Source organism: Rattus rattus, chromosome 3 (genome assembly GCF_011064425.1).
Source record: "Rattus rattus isolate New Zealand chromosome 3, Rrattus_CSIRO_v1, whole genome shotgun sequence".
Taxonomy (NCBI): Eukaryota; Metazoa; Chordata; class Mammalia; order Rodentia; family Muridae; genus Rattus; species Rattus rattus.
Window position 1 is genome coordinate 19665115 of NC_046156.1, and position 10578 is coordinate 19675692.

A 10578-nucleotide genomic window follows, 5' to 3' on the forward strand; every position below is an offset into this window, starting at 1 on the left:
ACACATAAGAAAGATCAGTCATTCATGTGTAGCCATGATCAGAGTTCACTGAACTCAGCCGTATTCCACACAGAACAAATACATCAAAATGTAGTCCAACTGAAATCCTTGATACCAGACTCCTTATAGAAAAAAAGTGAAGACTATGTCCATGTAAGAACAGATTTGGAAATGGAAAGAGACCCAAAGAATTGCACTCCGCCATAACCAGATGTATAGTTCTCAAGGATTAGAGAAACCCATGAATAGTAAATCACAGGACTTTGCTGTACCCTCTCTAACACCACACACACACACACACACACACACACACACACACACACACACACACACACCACATCCTGTTTTCTTATAAAGCGAGGTCTTACCAAATCCTGTAGCTCAGATCTTATTTGTGGATGTCATATGGGTTTAACTGTGAAGGAGGAAAAATAACAATGTCCTGTGAGTTAAGAACCTGTTTACACTTCTCCTTTGACCATAACTGTTGGTTTAACAGAACTCTCTGCATTTTAATTCCACAACTGCGTGCCTATCATGAGTATCTTGGGTTTCATGCCGGCCTGTCCAACACTTGTTTTGATTGACACACCTACTCAGGGTATAAAATCTCACATTATAATTATCTCTCATAAGTAAATACAAACGGAACCCAGATTCGCAAACTTTCCAATTAAGACGCCCTCCTTTATTCTCAAAGACTCAACTCTCCCAATTTTTGCTTTAGGGGGTGCAATACTGTTGATTCTATCCTTCACGGAGTTTTATTTCCCTCATTTGCAGCATGCAAGGACAGCATGTACGTACATTACAAAGCTTCCCCTAGATCCCGGTCCAGTTCTTGTCAATTCTTCCTTCACTCTTTCTCTTTACCGAAGAGCATAGTCCCTTACTTCACTTCTCCTATTGAAACCAGTGTGTTTTCAGGTCTCTGTTACAATCCGGACTGTAGTCTCCTTGTGAGTGAGCACCAGAAGACCTCATTGCCTGGGCTTTATCTGATCTTAAAAACAATACAGCTGGAGATCACACTCTCCCAGCAGTGGGATCTAACAGAATGGCCTGCAGGAGCCTGCACCCTGCCCCTCCTCAAGTAGCAAGGACCATCTACTCACCTCTGTGTTGCAGGGCATCACTGAAGCCTTTAAGAAATCAGGTTTACTGTGATGTCACCAAAATCAGAGCAAGAAAAACAAAATCTAGAATTTCATAGCACGACTTTACCTTAGAAATCATCAGAAAAGAAAACATGCGAGTCAATTTGCAGGAGTCCTTTCTCTTTGTACTTTGCCAACCACAGAGAAAACATATTCAATTATCTGAACTCTGGGCCTCATTAATTCAACAACTGTTACACCCACTAGATACTGAGGATACATTCAACAAGACAAAAATTCTTCTCTTAATTAAGTTTATAATCCAGAAAGAAAGTTCAATGAAATAATAAACAGTCACTAAGGAATATGATTCTTCACTTATAATTTTATTTCTAAGAATAGATGCTTGGTGATCTGTACGAACAGGGAGCTAACAGATGCTCCTTTGTCCTCACAAGGGCTACGCACTGAGTTTCAAGGAGCATACACATCATATGTTACCACACAAGGGGCATGTAAACCAAACTTTGCAAGCCAAGGGTTTTGCTCTGGAGACAAGAGTTTAGCTAAGACCATAAACGTGAACATCACACGTGTGGACACAGCATAACATCTGGCACAGGAAAGGTATAGAAGTGTACCCCATAGTCAGGTTCCCACAGCTCTCGGAGGCTAAAGAAGGGGATGGACTACAGGAATCTGTGGAAACTCGGTTATGTAAAGTCCTCCAGATGCAGAATGTGAAGCCACAAATATTAGGCAATGATGGAATCTGGGCCAGGCTGCCTGGGTTCAAGTCCTAGTCAGACTTGCTGTGTCTTGAAGATTTGAGGACTGCTGATTTATTCCTAACCTGGCTAACCTGGGAATCAGATTTCACATTCTCTTGTGTTGAATAGTTCTGTTAGCATTTACCAAATAGGGAACTTGTACAAGATTTAGAGGATGGAAGGGACCCAGCAGCCATTACGCTCTGAGTTGCCATTGGTAATAAGTAATGGGGGGCAGTCGGGAGCACTGGAGGGCCCCAGCTTCTCCTCAGTCTAATCCATTCCACGTTCAGATCTCCTCAGCACAAGCTTCTCCAGCCAGTGGCCCTTTGACCCTTACCAGCCACCTGATGCAGACGCAACCAGATCAAAACTTCGCACAGACTTTCTGGAGGACACTTCACAGTCCATGTGGGGTCTCACATGCTTGGTGTTGGCACACTGACTGACCTACTATTCCCCAGGCCCACCTTTCCCTTTTCCCTCTCAGGCCCTCCTTCCCTGAAAACTCAGAATCTATGCCTGTGCATCCTGTGACTGATCCTTTACTTTAAAGTGCACAGTGGATCTATTTCCTGACAGGTAAATCAGACACACTGCCTAACCTTCCAGCTACTGAGGTATTATGTCAGCGAAGTACTTACCATGGTGAGTACCTGAGTGTGATGGTCACACAAATCCAAGTAAGGTGGGTGACACAATTGCATCTCAGCACAGAGGAGGTTCCTGTGGCTGACCAGACTAATTAGCAAGCCCAGGCCAGTGAGAGATCATGTCTCATTAAAATAATAATAACAACAACAATAATAGTAATAATCTAACAGTAATAAAATAAAATAATTTTAATGTGGTGCCTAAATAAAATGTGGGTGCCTCTTGAGAACACCTCAGGTTGAGCTCTGGTGTATGTGCACACACGCACACACACACACACACACACACAGACAAAGAGGATGATAATGATTGGTGTATCTTGAGTAAATACTAAATGTATTTAGCCTGGATACTAAATATGCTCTATTTCCATGAGTTCATATTTCACCTTGATGCAAATATGGAGTCAATAAAATATTTTAATGAGGAGGCGATGCAATTCCATGTTTCAGAAAAAAAACTGAGTGATCCATGGAATACAGACTAGGGTGAGACTAGAGACAGAGATGTAAACAGTCAGTTAACAGGCATCAGCCGTAGGGACCTTGAAGTGACGCTGGGGCCTGAGGTGAGGTCACAGTTTTAAGAGCAAAAAAAAAAAAAAAAAAAAAAAAAAAAAAAAAAAGAGCTGCTACAAAGGTAGCAATGGCAGTCATTGGTAAGTTACTCAGTATACAAATGGAAGAAGTGGTGTAAAGACTTACTTTGGGGATCTAGCTTTTAAAACATTTTTAAACCGCAGTTTGGGATATTATTTTCTGGGAGAAACTTGAAGTTTTTTGAAGAGAAAAGAGTGGAATTTCTTGTTAAACATGTAGAGCCTGAGGTAGCCAGGACACCCGCCGTGGGCTTTCTCCGTCACTCCCCCACTGTGGGCTTTCTCTGTCACTCCCCCACTGTGGGCTTTCTCCATCACTCCTCCACTATGCGGTATAAATGAGTGCACTTTCAACAGTCTGAGAAATGAACCCTCAGGTATCAGCCTTCCTTCCTCTCTTTCCCTCTTTAAAAAATGCATGCATTTGTTTATTCGTTTGAGCTGCCTCGGCGTTTCCTAAACTTTCTGATCTCAGGAGAACTTTACTTGCTTAAAAGAATCAGAGGCTTACAAAACTTTTGCCCATGTTTATTTTATTTACTATATGACTTTAAATGGACAAGTTGGTAATTATAAAACATCCTGTTCGTTGATTTCAAAGTAATAATAAATCTTTCCATGGGGACACAAAATAATGTTTCAAGAAAAATAACACATTTAAAACAAAAATATCCACCTAATGGGGGGGGGGCTTCCTCACGCCCTCACGCCAGCTATCGATCCATTGTTGTGACACCCACGGCAAGCAGCTAAGGAAACAGCAAAATCGCGATCGGCACTCCAGAATTATTCTAAACACTGTTTTGATTTTCTAGGTCTTTTGTAAACCTCGGATTCCCAAACCACACTTTAGAGACCAGGGCTTTGAGAGTTTGAAGCCACAGGTTTGATGATTGACACTGGGGTGGAGGGAGAGCCTCTGACCTGAATAGAGCTATGCAAGAGACACAGCTAGCTGGTGGCAGGCAGCAGGTGTGAAGGAGCTGAAGCATTTTAGGGCTCCTGAGAGCGAGGGAGTGCAGAGGAGAACGCTAATGAGTGTTCTCGAAGTAGCTTTGGAAATTGGTGACAATTTGGATCACATCTGCACCCCCTTGATGGATAGGGATTGGGAAAGACCAACACTTCCATGAGAGAACACTGTAGCACTAACGGGTCCTAAGAAGAGCTGGGATTCAGCTGCATGTAACAGACATATACATGTGTTGATGAAGTTAGGCAATTTTCCTGCTATGTATAACGAGGCTTATTAGTTTCCTAAAAAAAAATATTTATTTTTTTAAGAAAAAATAGACAAGACATTTTTGGCTGAGCACACTGTAACCCAGACCAGATCCTGCGAGTGTCAGCCTCTTTTACAGGTCGTTATGTAATCATTTCCACACACAGATAGGGAAGACAAAGGTCGTGAGAGGTTTCTAGGAAGATGTCTGAAAAGCAGCAGGGTGGGTTTGAAGGAGCCTTATGTTTTGTCTTCCTCTGCTCTAAACAGCCCCTGAGAGAGAGAGAGAGAGAGAGAGAGAGAGAGAGAGAGAGAGAGAGAGAGACAGAGAGAGAGAGAGAGAGACAGAGAGAGAGAGAGAGAGACAGAGAGAGAGAGAGACAGAGACAGAGACAGAGACAGAGACAGAGACAGAGGGGTGTGTGTGTGTGTGTGTGTGTGTGTTTGGAAATGTGATCTATTAACATATGAGGCACTCTACCCACAATGGAAGTCACATGTCACATGCACATTATTTTGAAGCAAATAAAGGCATTGAACCCTCTTCGCTCTATGCCAATGAGTGCTCTCCAATGATTTTGTCATATAAACCATGAAGAGTTCATATGCAGTTCCTCTCATAGTCACAACGTCTTCTTGGTGAAACAAACAGAGGAGTTTTCAAGCCTTTCCAGCCTGGCCTGGCGGTGCTCCTGGAGGAGACTATGGCCCTTGAGCAGGAAAACAAGCAATCCTCTTGATCCCCAGTACACTCGGCATGTATTACATACTGCAAAGAACCTGGATGTGGAAAGAGTTTTCGGGGTTTAGGACAGTGTTAGGTAGAGCCTAAGAAGATTACATTTATGAAAGGATACTAGATCAAGTAATCCAGAAAGCATCAGGGAGAAGGAACAAGGCTCCCCTAGCTAATGTTACATAAATACCTAAGGATTTTGTTAACATGCAGACTTAGGAGTCGTAGGACTGGAGATTTTCTATTTCTAATGAGCTCCAAGACTTTTGATTCTGCTAGGCCTGGACGTTAATTTAAGGCAACGAGGGTGGAATGCATCTATGGCCGTAATTTAAGCCATGAAGGTTAAACTCTAATTGCCTTCTTCTCCCTTGGTTGGGTTTTTGTATTCAATGGATATTCAAGGAACTGCATTCCAGGTGTATGCTAGACCCCGGAGAAAACAATGGGCAGATCCACTCCCTGGCAGCACTTGTGGTTGGGTAATCCAGCCGTCAAAGATTGGCACACATTCATATCTCCTTGTAAAGCTCATAAACCTACAACAGCACCAGACATGTATTTCCTCAGTGAGCACTTGAGTGATCTCTGAAGGGTAGAGTATGGGAATTCCTACAATACAAGGGCCACTGAAGGGGTGTCTGAAACAGTGATGTTCCAGTCGATAACTGTAATTTTGAGATATATAGAAGTTCTGAAGGAAAGAGGCGGGAGGTCAGAACATGGAAAGCAAGGAGAAGAGGACTTAGGCAAGGAAAGAAAAGTCTTTGGAACAGTCTTGAGGTAGGAAAGGATAATACAATGAGGCAGTTTTTATACAATGATAACATTCTTACACTCATTGCGTAAAACTGGATTAAGTAAATAAATATTCCTGTCAAGTGAATTTCCTTAAAAGAGAAACTCAGATTGAAAACTATAATGTTACTTCCTAAGTTCAGAAAAGAAACTGAGAAAGATTTTGTGTTTCCTGAGGTGGCTACACTTTAATTCCCAGAGTTCTCTACAGAGAGGGATTGCAGAACAAACTAGTCAGAAGATTCTGAATCAGTTCAATAATATTCACTCTGCACCTCACAGAGCAAAGCCCTACACTCCAAACATTCTAATGAGAGGTAACATATTTTTAATACTCTTAAGTGGCCAAGCTAACTATGATTTCACCTAGCAAAATAGGGCAAGCAAGAGGGCAAAAAATGAATAGAAAAATGTGATTAGCCACAGACACTGATTACACAGAGAGTCTTCAGTTTATCATTAAAACGGTTAGCGAAGCTGGTAGACATCAGTAAATAGATAAAGCCAATAAGGTTTACATATACCTACATAAACAAATAAAGTATGCTTATTAAACATCATCTATAAGGCCATCAAAACCACAAAGGACCTAGAAATAAACCATTAGAGGGACTTTACAGAATTACAGTTTGTTGTAATGACCCTAAAGAAGATGGATTATGGGAGAGGGTGGGTCATTGTCTTCAGATGTGTACGCATGGTGTGCCCATTAGGCTTCACTATCTAGTTCCATAGGTATGGTCATCCTGACTGCCCTGGTTAAACGCAGTAGATGGTAAAACAAGAAAAACACAGACATGGAAAAGGAAACAGTAGGGTGAGGGTGAAAAGGATCTGAGGTAAGGGGAAGCTGAGGGAATAGGAAGGATCCAAATTGAGGCAAGAGGGAGTTAAGAGAGGGTGGGCTGGGAATAACTAGACTGTATTACGTACTGCATAAAATTGTCAAAGAACAGTTTTAATTACTAAAAGGTAAATTACAATAAAACTTTAATTGAAAATGAAATCAGAAGCAAAGATTCAATGGAAAAATCTTGTGAGTATGGCCTGGAGCCTGGTTCAATAGTTAAGGGCGCTTGCTGTTTTTATTGATAGATGACTAGGGTTTGGGTTCCCAGCACTACACGGTGGCTGACAACTATCTATGACTTCAGTTTCAAGGTATCTGACAAACTTTTCTATCATCCCTGGGCTCCAGGCACACAGGTACTGCATTTATGTACATGAAGCCAAACATGCATATACATAAAATAAAATACATCTTGAAAAAATAAAACTGCAAAGGATTTTTAAGACATTTGAGTTTCTGTACATGAAGACACTAAATTTTTAAACTATCCAAACTGCAAGGAAAGGTTTATGAGTAACTTAATTATCACGCAATTTTATTTATTACAAAGTTGCCTGTAGCCAGAAGAGTCCTTGCAGTTACATATTAGAGCCATATGCTGCCATTAAAATAAAAATTGGATTAAAGAGATAGCTTCATTGGTAAAATGCTTGTTGGGCAAGCATGAGGACCTCAATACATACCCTAGAGTCTGGGTAAAAAGGCGCTGTCTGTAATCATAGCTCTGAAGAGGTAGAGACAGGAAGACTTGTGGTTCACTGTGCAGCTGGCATAGTTGAATCAATGAGTCCCAGGCCCCTGAGAGACTGTCCCAAACAATGAGTACTGCTCTTGGAGAACAACACTCAAGATTGTTCCCTGGCCTCTATCTACATGTGCATGCATATGCACATGTAAAAGCATGCACATGTGCACACACAGGCATCTATACAGATGTGCACACACACAGGCATCTATACAGATGTGCACACACAGGCATCTATACAGATGTGCACACACAGACATCTATACGGATATGCACACATACAGGGAATAACTGGAAATGATAAATATGAGGAATAACATTGTCTGAAGAGATGATATAACATATATATAACAGAATATCATAGCAAAAATAAAAATCTTTCCACATTTTATCTGCTATTAAAGACATAAGAAACTCCAGAAAAAGCCCGTATGTAAAACGAATGTCTCCAAATAAAAAGTATTTATGTTGAATTGATTTGTATGTAGTTTTCAAATTTTAATCATATTGGGACGTTTTAAGCAGAGAATTATAATCTTTTTTTTTTTTTTTTGGTTCTTTTTTTTGAGCTGGGGACCTTCATGAACCCAGGCAAAATTTGGCGCTTCCTAGGCAAGCGCCTACCACTGGCTAAATCCCCAACCCAAGAGAATTATAATCTTTTCAGAGGAATTCAATGCTTTTATTTATTTGTTTGTTTATTTATTTGTTTTTACAGTTCAGTTGTTACCCACCTCTGGTCCACCCTCCCACAGTTCTCTCATAATAATTATAATTGTTCAAATGTAGCACTAAGTAAATATATGGGTGATGGGAAGATATGATTATAGACAGTGACAGGAGTGTGGGTTGGATCATCAGCAGGATTCTTTTGCTTCTTGGGAAGCAGTCAGATGTGTGGATTGGTCATTGTTGGATTTCCTAAGCTGACACCATAAAGATACTGGAAAGTATTCAGAGCCAAATCTAGGAAATGTGTCAAAAGAGAAACCAAGATTGCACAAATACGCATGCAGCAAACTACTGATACACATAAAATAAAGATTTTCAGACGTGAATGTATTCATGATACATGAATATAAACAATAAGACATGTGCAGGTAACGAGTTCGAAGCGAGAATGCTAACACTATTTGACATTGTTGAAGTAGGAAGAGCTGAGGATTTGTGAACATGGGTCAGTCGATAATCCTGGGTTTCTCAAACCCCTTTAGCCTAATTCATTTCTGTTGATAGCATGATAATCTTTTATATTGATAGAATAAATCCCAATTTGTTGTGTTCGTATCATCATCGCTAGCATTGAGTAATGGAGACTGAAGATCTGTCTCAGAAAGAATGGACTTCTTGTTTCTGTCCCCAACATCTCTGATCTAGGTTCCACCCTCTGTCGAGAGTATATGCACATATTTGAAATGAGAAGACAGCTGGCTCTCCCTCCATTTCTGTCCCCTGCCCCCATGTGTGCATGTGTGTGTACATATATTTATGAAAGCCAGAGATAGAAACTGTTGCCTTCCACTAACAAACACTATGATGTGAATTAACTAAATACATTATTTTTAAAATCCTTTCTGTTATGACTTTTGTAAGGAAAGTAAAATGTAGGGGCTGGAGAGACGGTTCAGACTGCTCTTCCAGAGGTTCTGAGTTCAATTCCCAGCAACCACATGGTGGCTCACAACCATCTATAATGGGATCTGATGCCTTCTTCTTCTGAAGACAACTACAGTGTACTCATATAAATAAAATAAATAAATACTTTTTTAAAAAGTAAAGTAAAATGTAGTAACAGCTCAGCATGTGCTCTTTTTCTCACACTCAGGTGTGAGTGCAAGGTTTATGTACTATTGGCCATGTTCTCTCAAATATTTAGGATTATATTTGATATTAGCCAAGATATAGTTTAGTATGACTAAATAAATGCTTGGCTAGTGTCTTAGTCAGGGTTTCTATTCCTGCACAAACACCAAGACCAAGAAGCAAGTTGGGAAGGAAACGGTTTATCCAGCTTTCACTTCCACACTGCTATTCATCCCCAAAGGAAGTCAGGACTGGAACTCAAGCAGGTCAGGAAGCAGGAGCTGATGCAGAGGCCATGGAGGGATGTTACTTACTGGCTTGCTTCCCCTGGCTTGCTCTCTTATAGAACCCAAGACTACCAGCCCAGGGACAGCACCACCCACAATGGACTGAATCCTCTCTCCTTGATCACTAGTTGAGAAAATTCCTTACTGCTGGGTCTATTGGAGGCATTTCCTCAACTGAGGCTCCTTGCTGTGTGACAACTCCAGCTTGTGTCAAGTTGACACACAAAACCAGCCAGTACAATTAGTAAATAACTATGCATGAAGACAGTATCTGACAGTTGGAAGGCAAATGAACTCCAGTGCCTACTCCTAAGTTCTAGGTCTTCCTTGGTTCCACAGTGTGGAGCAGGTTACCACCTCCTCTCTGCAGAGAGCTTTGTTTCTGTTAGGTCAACTTGCATCGAGATTTCGAGTCTGCTCTGTTCATAGACTTCCACAGGGGTGGGGGAGCCTATTCTGCTCCCGTTCATTCAGTGAACATGCTTTCACTAAACGAGGGAGCTGTGGAAAGGCTGGGAAGACAAACATGAACATCGTGTCATGTTGTTAGGGTTAAGGGGAAGGAAAGGAAGAGATGATGTAATTATATAATAATGTCAAAAACCAATTTCTAAAAAAATGTAAGAGGTTCAAGAAAAACAGCATTAGGAAAATCATTTCTCTGCACAGGTTTAATAAGTAATATCCATAATATTATTACTACAGAAACTTGAAAGATCAGATACAGCATGTTATCTTCTTAGAATGAGGCAGAATCCTGGAAATGATGTTCCAGAAAACCAAGTCAATGGGCTGGAGAAACACCTCGTGAATTATCAATTCTCACTTTTCTTGTGAAGTCATGAATTCAGTTCCCCACAGTGACTTAGACAGATGCACCACCCAATAACTACAGCTTCAGGGGACTCCAACACCCTCTTGTGACCTCCTGGGGTGTACACTCCTCCTTGAGCATACAGACACTCAGTGTATACACACATAATTTAAAATAAAATAAATTTAACAAAAGAAAACCGCG